Source organism: Rattus norvegicus, chromosome 1 (genome assembly GCF_021556685.1).
Source record: "Rattus norvegicus strain SHRSP/BbbUtx chromosome 1, alternate assembly SHRSP_T2T, whole genome shotgun sequence".
Lineage (NCBI taxonomy): Eukaryota > Metazoa > Chordata > Mammalia > Rodentia > Muridae > Rattus > Rattus norvegicus.
The window spans coordinates 156,447,302-156,461,503 of record NC_141534.1 but is presented as its reverse complement, the minus strand read 5'-3'; the positions used below and the strand labels follow the sequence as shown (position 1 = coordinate 156,461,503).

General features: G+C 43.9%; 1 pseudogene; it reads left to right on the top strand.

The window, feature by feature from the left end:
- The first annotated feature begins 8,428 nt into the window (after positions 1–8,428).
- Rnd2-ps1 (rho family GTPase 2, pseudogene 1) lies at positions 8,429–9,137 on the top strand (annotated as a pseudogene).
- The last annotated feature ends 5,065 nt before the right edge of the window (positions 9,138–14,202 follow it).

Genomic DNA, 14,202 nt, shown 5'->3' with positions numbered 1-14,202 from the left:
CATCTGTACTTAACACTGTGAATATTCCTTGAAATCCCCTCCCCACCTCTGTCTTCCAGCAACCACATCTCAGCACTTCTGGTTCACAGCCAGTCTGTGTGTCCGTCTGTACTGTTGCCTTGACCGTACTTTGAGATCAGGAACTCAGCCAGCCCTTTCCGTGTCCCTAGTACAGGGTTGAACGCCGAGCCGTTGTGTTTACCAAGGCAAAATAGGAAAATGAGTCTCAGGGGAATGCATGCTAACTATTCTTGGATTGTTTCTTTAAAAACATCGTTCCATTCTTATCTTCCAGCAGAACCAGCCTTAAAATACTTCATTTGCCTACCTTCTATTTTAATAAAAGTCGGCAGTAACAAAACCTACCCCTTTTGTACTCAGTTTCCTTTAGTCTTCCTTTGTTCTAGCCACTTCCTCTTTTTTTCTTTCGACTTCCTCCTGCTGAAGCTCATCTCCTGCTGTGTCAGTTCCACCCTGTTTGTTTTTGTCAGTGCTGAGAGACTTGTCCCTAAAATTCATGTTATTGCAGGTTTCCCAGAAATCTGTGAGTTACAGTAACAGGGGAAGCTCCACCCTTCCTTTTCCTCTCCTGCAGCAAGCCCTTGAGGCCTCGGAATATCTGCAGCCTTAGCTCCAAGTCAGCCTGAGCTCCTACCTCCCAGCAGGATACAAGCCTGTAATCATTTGACTCAGAGTTAGCATGCACACAGTCAGGAGTTGTTAGACGCATAGCGTAGCTCAGGCCTGTCCACCTCCTGAGCTCAGACGTGACAAAGTTGTAGCACTGTCTAATAGACTCATAAAATTCTCTATTGGATTTCACAGATCCTATTTAACCCTTCTTTTGAACTCCAGCCTTGAATATCCAAAATGAAGGCTTGTCACCTGATAGTAAACCCTACGCCAATAATTATCCTGCTCTGTCTATAATTTAATCTGAATGTTTTGGTAGAAAACAAACATTAAACAAAATATAAGCTTGAATGGGATTAAACTCATTGGATGGACATATGCCTTAAATCTGAGCACTGGCCAGAGGGCAAATCTCTGTGAGTTGGAGGTCAGCATACTCTACATAGTGAGTTCCAGGCCAGCAACATAGTGAGACCCTATCTCAAAAGAAAATAATTGGGGTTGGGGATTTAGCTCAGTGGTAGAGCGCTTGCCTAGCAAGCGCAAGGCCCTGGGTTCGGTCCTCAGCTCCAGGGGAAAAAAAAGAAAAGAAAAGAATAATGAAATAAAATACATTCTGGCTGGTAAAGAAAAGATAGTAAGATATGGTTAGAGGTAGACCAGGTGTAAGACACCTAGAATGTTTTCTTTGTTCCATTTAGGTTAACATACAAAGTAATAATTTTTCACCGTGGTATCTACATATATATGTGAAGACAATTAAGATTCTTTTTTTTTAATTTATTTATTCATTTTGTATATGAGTACACTTCAGACACACCAGAAGAGGGCATCGGATCCCATTACAGATGGTTGTGAGCCACCATGTGGTTGCTGGGATTTGAACTCAGGACGTCTGGAAGAGCAGTCTGTGCTCTTAACCACTGAGTCATCTCTCCCGCCCAACAATTAAGATTCTTGTTTCAGCTGCCTCTGTTGGTAGAGCACTGGCCAAGTCTCACAACCTCTACTATTAAATTGAAGGGTTATTCAGTATGACATCAAAGAGAACTTGGAACTCTGGGACTGAGTGCTATGTAAGAAGGAGACTCTTTGGGTAGGATTTGTTGTGTCAGTCTTTGCCAAGTGAGGGAAATGAGCCTTAAAGCCATGTGGGGTTCTGGAATGAAAAGAGGAATAGAAGACCGTGGTGGAGCTGCAGATGAAAGCATCAGTTAAAATAAGGGGCAGGGGCATTCAGACACAGGAAATGCTCCATTCAGAATGCAAGGACTAGTGAGCTGTAGGAAGGGATGGGTGGGCATACGCAGGTGCTGTGGGTCATCATGGAGCCTTAGAAAGGTAGACCATGACTAACTCCCAAGAGCTGTCCTTAGACCTTCACAAGCACATCACGGGATCTGCAAGCCCTGCCATACAACACACATATAAACATGAAATAAAATGCACAGACGGATTTTATTCTTTAAGTGTTTTATCAACATTTTAAACATTTTATTCTGAGTGTTTGGGTAAATTTCTGTGCACTATGTATGTGTCTGGTGCCTAAGGAGGTTAGAAGAAGGTATCGGTTCCACGGAACTGAAGTTACAGATGTTTGTTAGCTGGGAATTGAACTCGGGTCCTCTGGAAAAGCAGCCAGTGCTCTTAACTGCTGAGCCTTCTCTTCAACCCTAATAGATCCCATTTTAAACAAAGAAAGAGAAGACTGGCTTAGGGGCAATGGGTATATGGATATGTGGAACATATATTGAAGATGAGAGTGACAGTAGTCTCGTATGAATCACGTACGTTTGAACTAGGGCAGGCGAATTGTGAGTAAAGACAATGGCTAATCTGGCAGGGATTTTGAAAGCAAGACTAAATGCTGAAGCATCTAAAGAGGAAGCAATGTGAAGTCAACACGAATGTAGATCTTGATTGTGGAAAGAAAAGGAGTACTGGGGACACTTCTGGGGAATTTCGCCATTTCATTTGTACACATGACCATATCTGAATAGCTTTACTGGGAGACATTTAAGTCAGGCATGTTTCTGTAGGTGGTGAGAAGTGTATTATTTTCAGGCCAGGGTTTTTGACCATTCACACATAAATCTTTCAATAATTCCAGGTTACTCCATTATTTATAACTTAAACCCATCTCCACTGAGTCTTTCCTACTGACTGCTGAACTCCCGGCCTCTAGCATACATGTTGGTAATATGAGCCGTTACATTAGTAAAGACAGATTAATTCATGCCAATAGTTCAAATCTCAGTGGTTGAAAAGTAGTTTTCTTTAGCCTTTTTCCTTTATACCTCCCCAAACCCTTATTTCTGTGTTTTGAGGAAGAAAATCCAAGCCCTATGTATGCTAGGCAAGTGCTTTCCAGAACTCTACTGCTCACCGACATCCCTAACCCCACTCCTAATTTAATTGGCCAAAACAAGTCACATGCCATGTTGTCTTCAAAAGAGCTGCATATATCCCTGGTGTCTGAACGCAAAGGTCAGAACTCTCTGTAAAAGCCCAATAAACAGTTTTCCTTGGACACCTGTCTGCATCTGCTCTGCTGTGTCTGTAGCATCCCTAAAATGTCCTTACTACCAACATTGTCTAACCAGCAGTGCCGTAGCACAAATGTAACAGACCCCCAGACCTTAGCACAACTGACTCCATGATGTGCCATTCAGCCCATAAGATAGCCAAGTAGTAGTAAAAATCTAACCCATTAAAGTTCACAGTTCTGGGGAAATCTCTAAATGTATTAGCGTTGTATTTGGCTTCTGTAGTTCTGCTTCTGGCTAACTGGTCTGTTAACTGAAGTATGACAACCCAGAATATGATTACTGTCCTTAAAAGCTCCTGAGAACGGCTCCAGGCTACACTGGGATCCCTGACATTCAGTGTAGTCACCGTCTGGCTAATAAAGACTTTCTATTGGCTGAAATTCATGTCCAAGTAGTAGTCTCTGGTGGACACCCCACAACATAATCCCTATAGGAACAAGTTGTTTTTGATTCTTTGCTGGTTCTCTCCTTTTTCAATCTATCTATCTATCTATCTATCTATCTATCTATCTATCTATCTATCTATCTATCTATCGTGTGTGTGTGTGTGTGTGTGTGTGTGTGTGTGTGTGTGTGTGTGTGTGTGTCGTGTACTTGCACTGAGGAGGTCATGGAGGTCAGAGGCACTGCATACCCCCTACAGCTGGTTCCAGGCTAAGCAGCTGATCTGGGTGCTGAGACAGGAGCTCTTCATGAGCAGTAAATGAGCACTGGACTTTGTCGCCAGCTCTTCCCAGTGCTAAGTCTCCCATTGGTCGAAACCACAATAGTTAAAGTGCTCCTTACTTCCTCTCTGCTCCTGAGGTCCCACTTCCCTAGCTTCTCTAGGAAGACTCAGCCCCCCTCTGTCCACTGTGCACTTCCTTCTTACCCTTTCACTTCCTTATCGCTCAGCACGTAAGACAACCCACAGGACAAAACACCCCGCAGACAAACAGCAAATATTGCCCAATCTGTTGTTTGTTCTTTCTGACTCTGACTAGTTAGTTACCCAGATTTTTTCAGTCTGTGGCAGTCTATGACTTGTTAACTGGATACTCCAGGCGATAGCTACTCCTCCTTTGTATCAGAATTCCACAGAACAGCCGTTGAGACTTTGCTCAGTTGATCATGAACACTCCCTGCATTAAGAATTTTTTGTTTGGTTTTGGTTAGGTTTGGTTTGGTTTTGTACATAATTCTTTTATCCATCATATTTATACTTATAGATGAATGGCAGTATGTGGCCAGACATTGTTAACCCATTGACAGATACTATATTTTAAGAAACTGCTAGTTTTAGTTACATTGAAGTAGACAATGGTTTACAATTATATGTATTAAACTTTTTCTCATATTCGGAAGAAAGGAATATGCTTCAAATACATTAAAACACATTTTTCTCATTACTTTTTTACTTCTCATTTCCTGTGTTGTGGTATAGTGTTATTGTTTGTTTACAATTCATACAATTCTTCCTCCTGCTCCCCCTCCCCCTCCCCTCCTTTGAATAGAGACCCTTTCTACTGAGGTAGAATAACAACTAAAACAAATAATTCCAGGGGCCAGAGGAAGGGCTCAGTGGTTATGAACATCCCGAAGGCTGCTCTTCAGAAGGACTTAAATTCAGTTCTTAGCACTCACATGGCGGCTCCCAACCGAATGTAACTCAAATCTCAAATTCAAAAGATTCTGGTAATCTCTCCTATCCTCCATAGGCACCAGGTATGTATGTGGTGCACAGATATGCATGGAGGCAAAACATCCAAACATATGCAATTAAAACTTAAAACACACATGTGAACAAGAAGCAAATAACCTCAGAGGTGCCTGTGCTAAGGACCTTCATTCTGATACTCTCCTAGGAGAGAAGAACACAGGCAGTTGTTTCAGGTCCAATCTTGGGGAAGAACAAGCAAGCTCAGAAGGGTTGAAAGCTCAACCAGTGTGTGTGTGTGTGTGTGTGTGTGTGTGTGTGTGTGTGTGTGTCATGTGCCTGAGTGCTGGAAATGAATGCATGTGTCTCCATGTTCCACCTCAACCAGTGGGTTACACTTGGAATCTCCATGAATGCCTGGTGAGATGGGAGAAGGTGACACTGCAAAACCATCGTATAAACCTGAAGAATTCTGTGAATGACAGGAGTGATGTGGCTCTCATTTGAGACAGCATCCACTTCTTGTCCTCCTCTTAGGACATCATGGAAATGACATTTTCATTTCCTGGTACTGTGTATCCTCTAGAATTGGAATAAAGCTGGCTAAATGGCTCAGCTGGTGAGGTGTTTGCCCTAGGACCCACATGACTGAAGGAGAGAACCAACTCACACATTGCCCTCTCTCCCCTTCATTTGATATGACGGTGAAGAGGTAAGTTTTTAACTGCCCTGAGCTCCCAAATGGGCAATAGCATGCTTAACGCCGCCCACCCCAGATGCTCTGGAGCCGGACGGGAACACACACACACACACACACACACACACACAGAGAGAGAGAGAGAGAGAGAGACTTATTTAAATAAGCTAGCTCAATAGCTGTACCACTCCTGAACCTCCACGTGACTAACACACTCTGCTCCAGTATTCTTGAGTTATTACTTTCTAAAATCTATACTTTATCTCTGCTACCCCAGTCCTAAAGTGGACTCTGGACCCACTTTTCCCTGATTCTTACATGGTTGGTTCTCTGTCTTCCACAGCTCTGATGTTTGTATCCTATTCCTTCCTTCTGCCCTTGTGATTCTCCTTCTCTCTCCAGTGTTTCCTCTCCAGGAATCCTCAAAGTCCCATGTCTGTCCCCATGCCTGGCCATTAGCTGCTGCCTCTTTATTGATCAGTCAGAAAACCAATTTTTGGCAGGGACCTGCAGCGGACGTGCAAATTCCCATGTAAGCATAAATCAAATCCTCAACAGATGGCACACACACACACACACACACACACACACACGCACACATACACACACACACAAATAGGGTGTGGGAGAGGGAGAAGGAGAGAGAGATACAAACACACAGCTATGCATACACACACACATATACGGGCATGCACACAAATAAATAATACATAAATACAATTCATGAAATTCTTATATAAAAAACAGAACAATTTTGATTCTAAAAAATAGGAAAAAGAGGTTCCTATTAATTTACTGCCATACCTTCTGGGAGACAGGAAAGTTTCGTTAAAGGATGAAAGCTGAAACCACATCACCCTATGCTTGCTTTGTAGGAACTGAAATGCTCTACAATGCCTTATGTCCAAGCTTCCATGGCCCTTCACCAGGATGAAAAGTCTGTACAAAGGCAAGGCACCCTTGATACTTTAGATTGCCTCTGTATCCAAATCCCCAGAGGGAGAACACTCAGAAGATCGAATCTCTTCTTTCCTCAGTGAAGCTCCTTACCAGCTCTACACCCTCCCACTTAACCAAGAGGACCAAGCCGTCAACCCCCCGGCATCCATATCCTCCTATGCCTGTAGGACTCCCTGTATGGGAAATGCTTAGACCCTTGAGGATATTTAGAATCCACATCCCTTTCTCAATGTTGTAACTTCAGCAGCACCAAAAGAAAATGGGAAGTTACTATGAGGATATTTAGCAATTTACTAGTAACTTGCAGACCTGAGCTTTACCTTTTGATCTTCGGTGGGTGACCTAGTCTTAGTTCTAACCACTTATTGTATTACTGAGGAGAAACACAAGACATGGAGGGAAACCTGGAAACTTGGAAACACAAACTGTGTCCTTGGAATCCTGTTGGAGCGTAGACCCTTTAATACCAGGAAACAGCCGATCGGGACAACAGAGCAGGAATCGGCAGATGTAAGATGATGATACAGTCTCATCACAGGGGCAAAAACTGTATTAAGAAGCCTATTGGGCTAGAGAGACGGTTCAGTGCTTAAGGATAAATTTACTGGACTTGAGAAAGGCTTTAAGGAAGTAGCAGTGCAAGGGTGTGACTAGCCTGTCACAATGGTGCCATCATGAGACAAGTCCATGAAATGTAAGAAGTGAGGGAGGAACTAGAAACTCCTAGTGAAGACCATATGGCTGAGAGCCCAGGAGCCCTGCAAGGTCACTCTTTATTCACAGCATGGACATCAATGACCCTTGTGAAAGGGCCCACGTCTGGTCTGACTAGATGCGCATGGAAAGTTGAAGCACAAATCTGTACTCTTCCATTTAGGTGAACTTACTCAGATTTTACATTGATTTCCGTAGCACTGATAAAATGCACACAATAGCCCTTCTCCGTGGAGGTATATAATAAGAATACGTTTATATATTTTTGGTTCCTGGCACAGCTCCTAAAATGCCAGGGACTGCTGGAATTGTAAGTATCATTCCTATGCTAATTAGCTAGCTGGTAGTTGGAAATCTTCAGGCAGCTTCATGGTAGGGACTAGCAGGTCTAACATCTTGATCTGAAGTGTAGAGCTTTTAGCGCTGTCCCTAACTTCTGGGGTTCGAAGAGCTTTTCATCTGGCAAACACATTCACCACAACTCCACGAACAGAAGTCCTTATTCCAGCGCTCCTCTGCACCTTGTTCTCTGGACTTCCTGTCTAGCTGTTCATTTAAAATACACTGGGAGTGGGGCAGTGGTTTCTCCACGTGTGTAATCCTAACACTCAGTAGGCAGAGGCTTCTGGGAGCAACAGCGGTATCCAGAACATCAAATTACCTAACAGCCTTTTTAACGAAGATGTAAAACTGGCCAACAGGTACATAGAAACTTCACAACCTCACTAATCATCAGAGAAGTGCAAAAACCACAGTGATGGGCTGGAGAGATGGCTCAGTGATTGAGAGCACATGCTGCTCTTGACATGGGTTCAGTTCCCAGCACCCATGTAGCAGCTCACAACTGTCTATCACTCCAGCTTCAGTGACCCAGTGCCTTTTCTGGCCACTGCGGGCACAAGGCATGTGTATGGCGTGCATATACATAGAGGCAAACACTCATTCCCATAAACATAAAAATAAAGAAACCTTAAAAAGATTAAAGAAAACCAGAGTGAAATATTACCTCACACCTGTTAGAATAGCCATTATTAAGAAGGCAAAAACTAGTGTCTGTGAGGATTGTAGGAAGGGAAACTGCCATACACTGTCAGTGTGTTAGTTGGTGCGGCAGTATGAAAAGCTTTGTAGAAGTGCCTCAAAAATTAAAAATAGCATATGGATGCTGGTGGAGGCAGCAGAGGCGGTGGCTGTGTCCGGGAGGGGGGCAGCGTGGGGGGCTGGCGCGTAGCCAGGACTATGGAGAGGCAGAGTGACTGCTGCAAGATCGTAGTGGTGGAGGACGCAGAGTGCGGCAAGACAGCGCTGCTGCATGTGTTCGCCAAGGATGCCTACCCCGGGAGTTATGTCCCACGGTGTTTGAGAACTACACTGACAGCTTCGAGACCGACAAGCGCCGCATTGAGCTCATCATGTGGGATACTTCAGGTTCCTCTTACTATGACAATGTCCGGCCTCTGGCCTACCCAGATTCTGATGCTGTGCTTTGACGTTAGCCAGCCAGAAACACTGGACAGTGTCCTCAAGAAGTGGCAAGGAGAGACTCAGGAGTTTTGCCCCAATGCCAAGGTGGTGCTGGTTGGCTGTAAACTGGACATGCGGACTGACCTGGCCACCCTGAGGGAGCTATCCAAGCAGAGACTTATCCCCGTCACACAGGAGCAGGGTACTGTGTCCTACATTGAATGCTCCTCCCGGTCTTCCGAGCGCAGCGTCAGGGACGTCTTCCATGTGGCCACAGTGGCTTCTCTTGGCCGTGCTGGCCATAGGCAGCTCCGCTGAACAAACTCTCGCCAAGGACTGCAGCGATCCACTCAACTGGATCGGGACAGCCAGACCGGGAAAGTGAGGGCGAGATGCATAAAGATCGAGCCAAGAGCTGTAACCTCATGTGAGGGGTTGCAGCAGGGCAGAGAAGGAAGAGGGCTAGGTGAGAGACACGATTGTTCCCCTGTGCACTCCTGGACTTTCTGACCTCCTGACCCTGGCTGGAAGAGCAGGGCAGGCAGAGGAGCAATTCTAGTTGGAGGAGCTACATCCTTAACCCTTTCCCAGCTGGTAGCTGAGAGAGCTAACAGGGTAGGCATGGGGGCATGAACTTGGATAGGGCAGGTGGGTGTTCGGGAAACCAAGCAATGACTTTGGTTGAGTCTCCTATAGAAAGTGTATCTTCCTTGCTCACCCTGGTCCCCATATCCCCGTCTGCCTTCCCCGAGGAAAGTGTCCATTTGATGACCTTCTCTTTGTCTCTCCTCTCACTTCCACATCTGTTCTCAGACACGCTAACCTTTCAGGCAACATGCACTAAATTTTACAGCAAGAAGTTCTTTCCTCCCATCAACCCACCAACCAGTTCGAGCTTCCCCCCTTCCCCAACAGTACGCAAATAAAAGCCCATGACCATGGAAAACGGCTATGGAAAAAAAAATAGAATATGATCCAGGAATCTCACTGCTGGGTATATACAAAACCAAAGGAAATGAAATCAAAGAAATGCTTGTATTCACATCACCTTTGCAATATTATTTGTAATAGCCAAGATATGGAACCAATTGTCTGTCAACCGATGGACAGAGGGAATGGGGTACAGTTACCATTTGTGACAGTTCACATTAACATTCAGGATATTATGCTAAGCAAAACCAGCCAGGTTTAGAAAGACAAATACTGTGCATTCTCTCTTATAAGTGCAAATTGAAAAAGGTGAACTCAAGAAGCCCAATGTAGAATGATGGTTGGCAGGGTCTACAAGTGAATGAAGAGGAATATAGAGATACTGGCCAAAGAATCCAGTTTTAACTGGATAGGGCTGCCAGGTTCCTGGGTTCTATTGTAAAGCATGGTAACCATAGTTAATAATGTGTTACTATATGCTTGAAAGTTGAAAAGAGTAGGTCATAAGTGTTCTTACCACACACAAAAATGTGTGGCGGGTACATCTGTCAGTGTGTGCATTTCTCCAATCCTCATACTGCACTGTGGAAATCCATTCAGTTTTCAGCCATCACATAGCCCTATGGAGGGGAATGGAGACACATGGGTGACCTGACATGGTGACTGGCAGCTAAAATGAAGTTGGTCTTGTGCAGCTGAGCTGTAATCTGGAGTCTCATGCTGACTCCTGGTAATTAATTTCAGACTCAAGTGAACTGTTGGAGACACTGTTAATGTCCAAAGAGTTGGGGAATTGGTTGCCATGAGGATAGAAAAATGCATATATTTGGTTAGTACAAATAGATTGCTCGTCTTGGATGAAGTATGTCTGTTTGGTTAGGAAAATAAACAAAACAAACACTAGTACAAGTATCCCGACAATTTCACAAACATTCTCTCCTCTCTCCCTTCACCCGTGTGTGTGTGTGTGTGTGTGTGTGTGTGTGTGTGTGTGTATGTGTGTGTGTGTATGTGTGTGTGTGTACACATAAGGGCTTAGGAATAATGAATGCTGTTAGTAGATGTTGGGGTACACTACATTACTTTTCCTCAAATATTTGCTTTGTTTTTTCTATTCCACTTCTTTTATTTACTTCCAGCAAATGTCAAGCAAACTCACCGCGCTAGGAAATCCATATCAACTCCATTCAGCTCATTCACATCTCCTCTAGGTTCTGTTATGAACTCCATTTTCAAGCACCTCCTTTATGGCAGTGGTGGAAATTAAACTTTGAAAAAGACTGGTGAAGGTTGCCATGTGATTTGAGAAGGCCCCACAAAATTGAAGACAGAATTCTCTAAAGTGTGTATGTCCTATGGCTAGCCATGTTGATCTTTGATATCTACTTCTTTGTTTCTTTTTAGACTACCGAGGCCCCCACAAAGGTCACTGTAGACTTCCCTCTCGATACTCATATGTATTTGTTACCATACCATTCCTGGGGTAGAAGGTGTTTTATCTGCAAGGGTGTCTATGTACCACTTTTGTGCCTGACCGAGATGGGGCCAGATGAGGGTGTCAGATCCCTGAGAGTAGACTTATAGATGATTGTCAGTCTCCACCTAGGTACTATGGATTGAACCTGGGTCTTCTGGACGGGCAGCAGCCAGTGCTCTTACCTGAGCCATCTCTCAGCCCCATCTCACTGCTCTTTATCCTGCTGTGTCATCTGCTTTCTTGCTCCATCTGCTTGTTAATTCACTCCACATATTCGACTCTTTTGTTTTTTTACAAAATACAAAATTCTGTGGCACCGCCTCAAGAGACATACATTCGTCTTAGCATTTAGAGCCCGACAATTGATGGACGGCAGGCTTTCTTTTCTTTTCCTTGAGATTGGGTCTTACTTATATCCCTGGCTGGCCTAGAACTTGCTATGCATAGCAGGCTGGCCTCAAGTTCACAGAGATCGTCTGCCACCACACACAGCCTCTACAGTCGACTTTTAATCCATGGGCGTTGAAAGAATTAATGATAGTGTTAGTGTGATTCTCTTAATAATGGCCACTCAAGCTAACTGAGAGAGCAGATACTTACAGGTGTGCAAGCCTCTAATTATACTTATAAAACAATCCAAGAATGATATATGTCTATATGTTATGACCTTGTTTTGAAATATCACCAAAGTGAGCCATTTTTTGACAATAGAGTATAGAGTTTCCATTATAGACCAGACCATATACTTGTATATATTCCCAAACTGATATAAAGTCATTTTTATTGTGTGTATGCTCGCTCTCCCACCATTAGTTTTTGTTGTTGTTTTACAGATAAAAGGATGGCTACTCAGAAGATACAACATCTAAGTTCCTGTGGCCCATGGGAAGGTGCATCAGGATCTGAACCTAGCTTTGTCTTCTTTAAAAGCACAGCACCATTTCTTCTCACAGTACTACTGTTGGGTTAATTCAAAGAACCTTTTATAAGACTAAGCAGGTTGTCCGTAAATACTATTGAGTATACAAGTAGGGTCAGATCTGAATGAAGAAAAACGATCTCATGACAAACTGAGCCCATGTGGCACACGTCATCAAGCATTTGCTTTAAAGTACATCAGGGCTGAAGACGTGGCTTAGTCTGTGACGTGTTTACTTTGCAGGCATGAGGACCTAAGTTCTAGAACTAGAATCTGTAAAATTCAAAAGCCAGCTGAAGTGGTACAAACGTGTAATCCCAGCACTAGAGAAGCAGAGACAAGTGGATCCCAGGGCTCACTGGGCTACCAGTCCAACCTTCACAGAGCACCAATGCCAATTGAGAGATCATGTCTTAAAAATCACAGTGGGGGCTGGAGATTTAGCTCAGTGGTAGAGCGCTTACCTAGGAAGCGCAAGGCCCTGGGTTCGGTCCCCAGCTCCGAAAAAAAGAACCAAAAAAAAAAAAAAAAAAAATCACAGTGAACAGTGCCTGAAGAGGATTTTCTTCCAGCCTCTACCCACACCCTCACACATGTTCTCCCACTCTCTCTCTCTCTCTCTCTCTCTCTCTCTCTCTCTCTCTCTCTCTCTCTGTCAGTAGATGTTCTCTCAGTCTCCAGTTACTTCAGTTACTTGTTTGTTGTACTGTTTTAAGCTAAGATGTCACATAGTCCAGATTGACCACTATGTAATGTCAACAGGCCTTGAACTCCTAACCCTCCTGCTTCTGTCTGCCAATTGCTGGCATGACAGCCTGAGTCACGGTGCATTCTTCTGTTATTTCTGAAGAACATAATTTAGAGGGCTAGCAACATTGTGACTAACTCAGCCAACCAAATTAGGTAAGAATGTATTGAGTTGAAGCCAAGTGGTGGTGACAGCACACACCTTTAATCCCAGCACTCAGGAGGTAGAGGCAGGTGGATTGCTGGGTTCCAGGCCAGCCTGTTCTCAAAGAAACCTACCTCACCAAACAAAACAAAAGATGTACCTAGTAGACAACTAGAAAATAAGCCAGGATGAGATCAAGATGAGATTCCAGAAGTATTAGGATGTGCTACAGGGAGGCCAGATGTCTTGAGAAAATATCCATATAACTCCATACCCATTATGGGCCAGTACACTGCCAGGGAGGTCAGTGTTCTTCTTTGATCTGGGTACCATTGTTTTTCCTTTAATGTCACTTTGTGTTAACCTTGCTCTTAGTCATTACTTATTGGTTTGTTTTTGTCAAATCTTTGTCTGCTGCTGCTGTCTTTCCACTCACTTTACATTTACTGAACGAGGCTGAAATAAACCGTTCAACTGATATGTATCTGCCAACGTGGGACAGCAAACGGTTAATGAGTTAATAGTTGTATGGGTTGTTCAAGTTTTCTCCTTATAAGATGAGAATGATAAAACTGCAAATTATTCACATTAAATAAGCTGGATATATGTAAAGTATTGTTTAAACCAGTGTCTATATGAATAACCCTCAAACTAGCATTCTCTGTTCTTACTTCCTTTGTCATGGTTATAGCTTTAAATTTGATAAAGTACTGTCACATATAGTTCTCCCTGGAGATATTCATCAGTACTTATACACAGTGCAGTAAGACGTAAAGATGTAGGCTGGAAAGGGAAGAAAATCAGAAAAAGAAACTCACCTTCCTCTCCTTACTCTAGCATTGAATGCCCTGTTAAATTTCTAAGTGACTCTAATATTCTGGACCTCCTATGTTCTCCTCCTCTTCTCTCCCGGGGGCTTTTAGCTCCTCTCCCTAAGTTCATGGTGGGATTGCCATGACATCATACTGCCACACATCACTGCTCCACGACCTCACCTTTGCCCTCATTTAGTCACTGAAACCTTCTGTATCTTAATCAGAAAAGGCTGGCTCCCCCACCCTCACCCCCTCGAGGGCAGCAAGGGCTTAGCCCACAGGACTCAGCATGTAAGCAGGGTTTCTCTTGGGGAATGCCCAATGCAGTGGGAGGGCTAGGTGAGAGATTTTGGTGTCACCCACAAATCTCTTCATCTTCTTCTTTGCTCTGTGTTTCTCTGGTGCTCTGGCCGGGGAACCCCAGCTCACTCATCTCTTACTATCTCTTCCCTAAGATATCCATCTTAGACCCGGGTTGCCTTCGGTGGATAGAGAGGGCTGAAGTAAGTGTCCCCA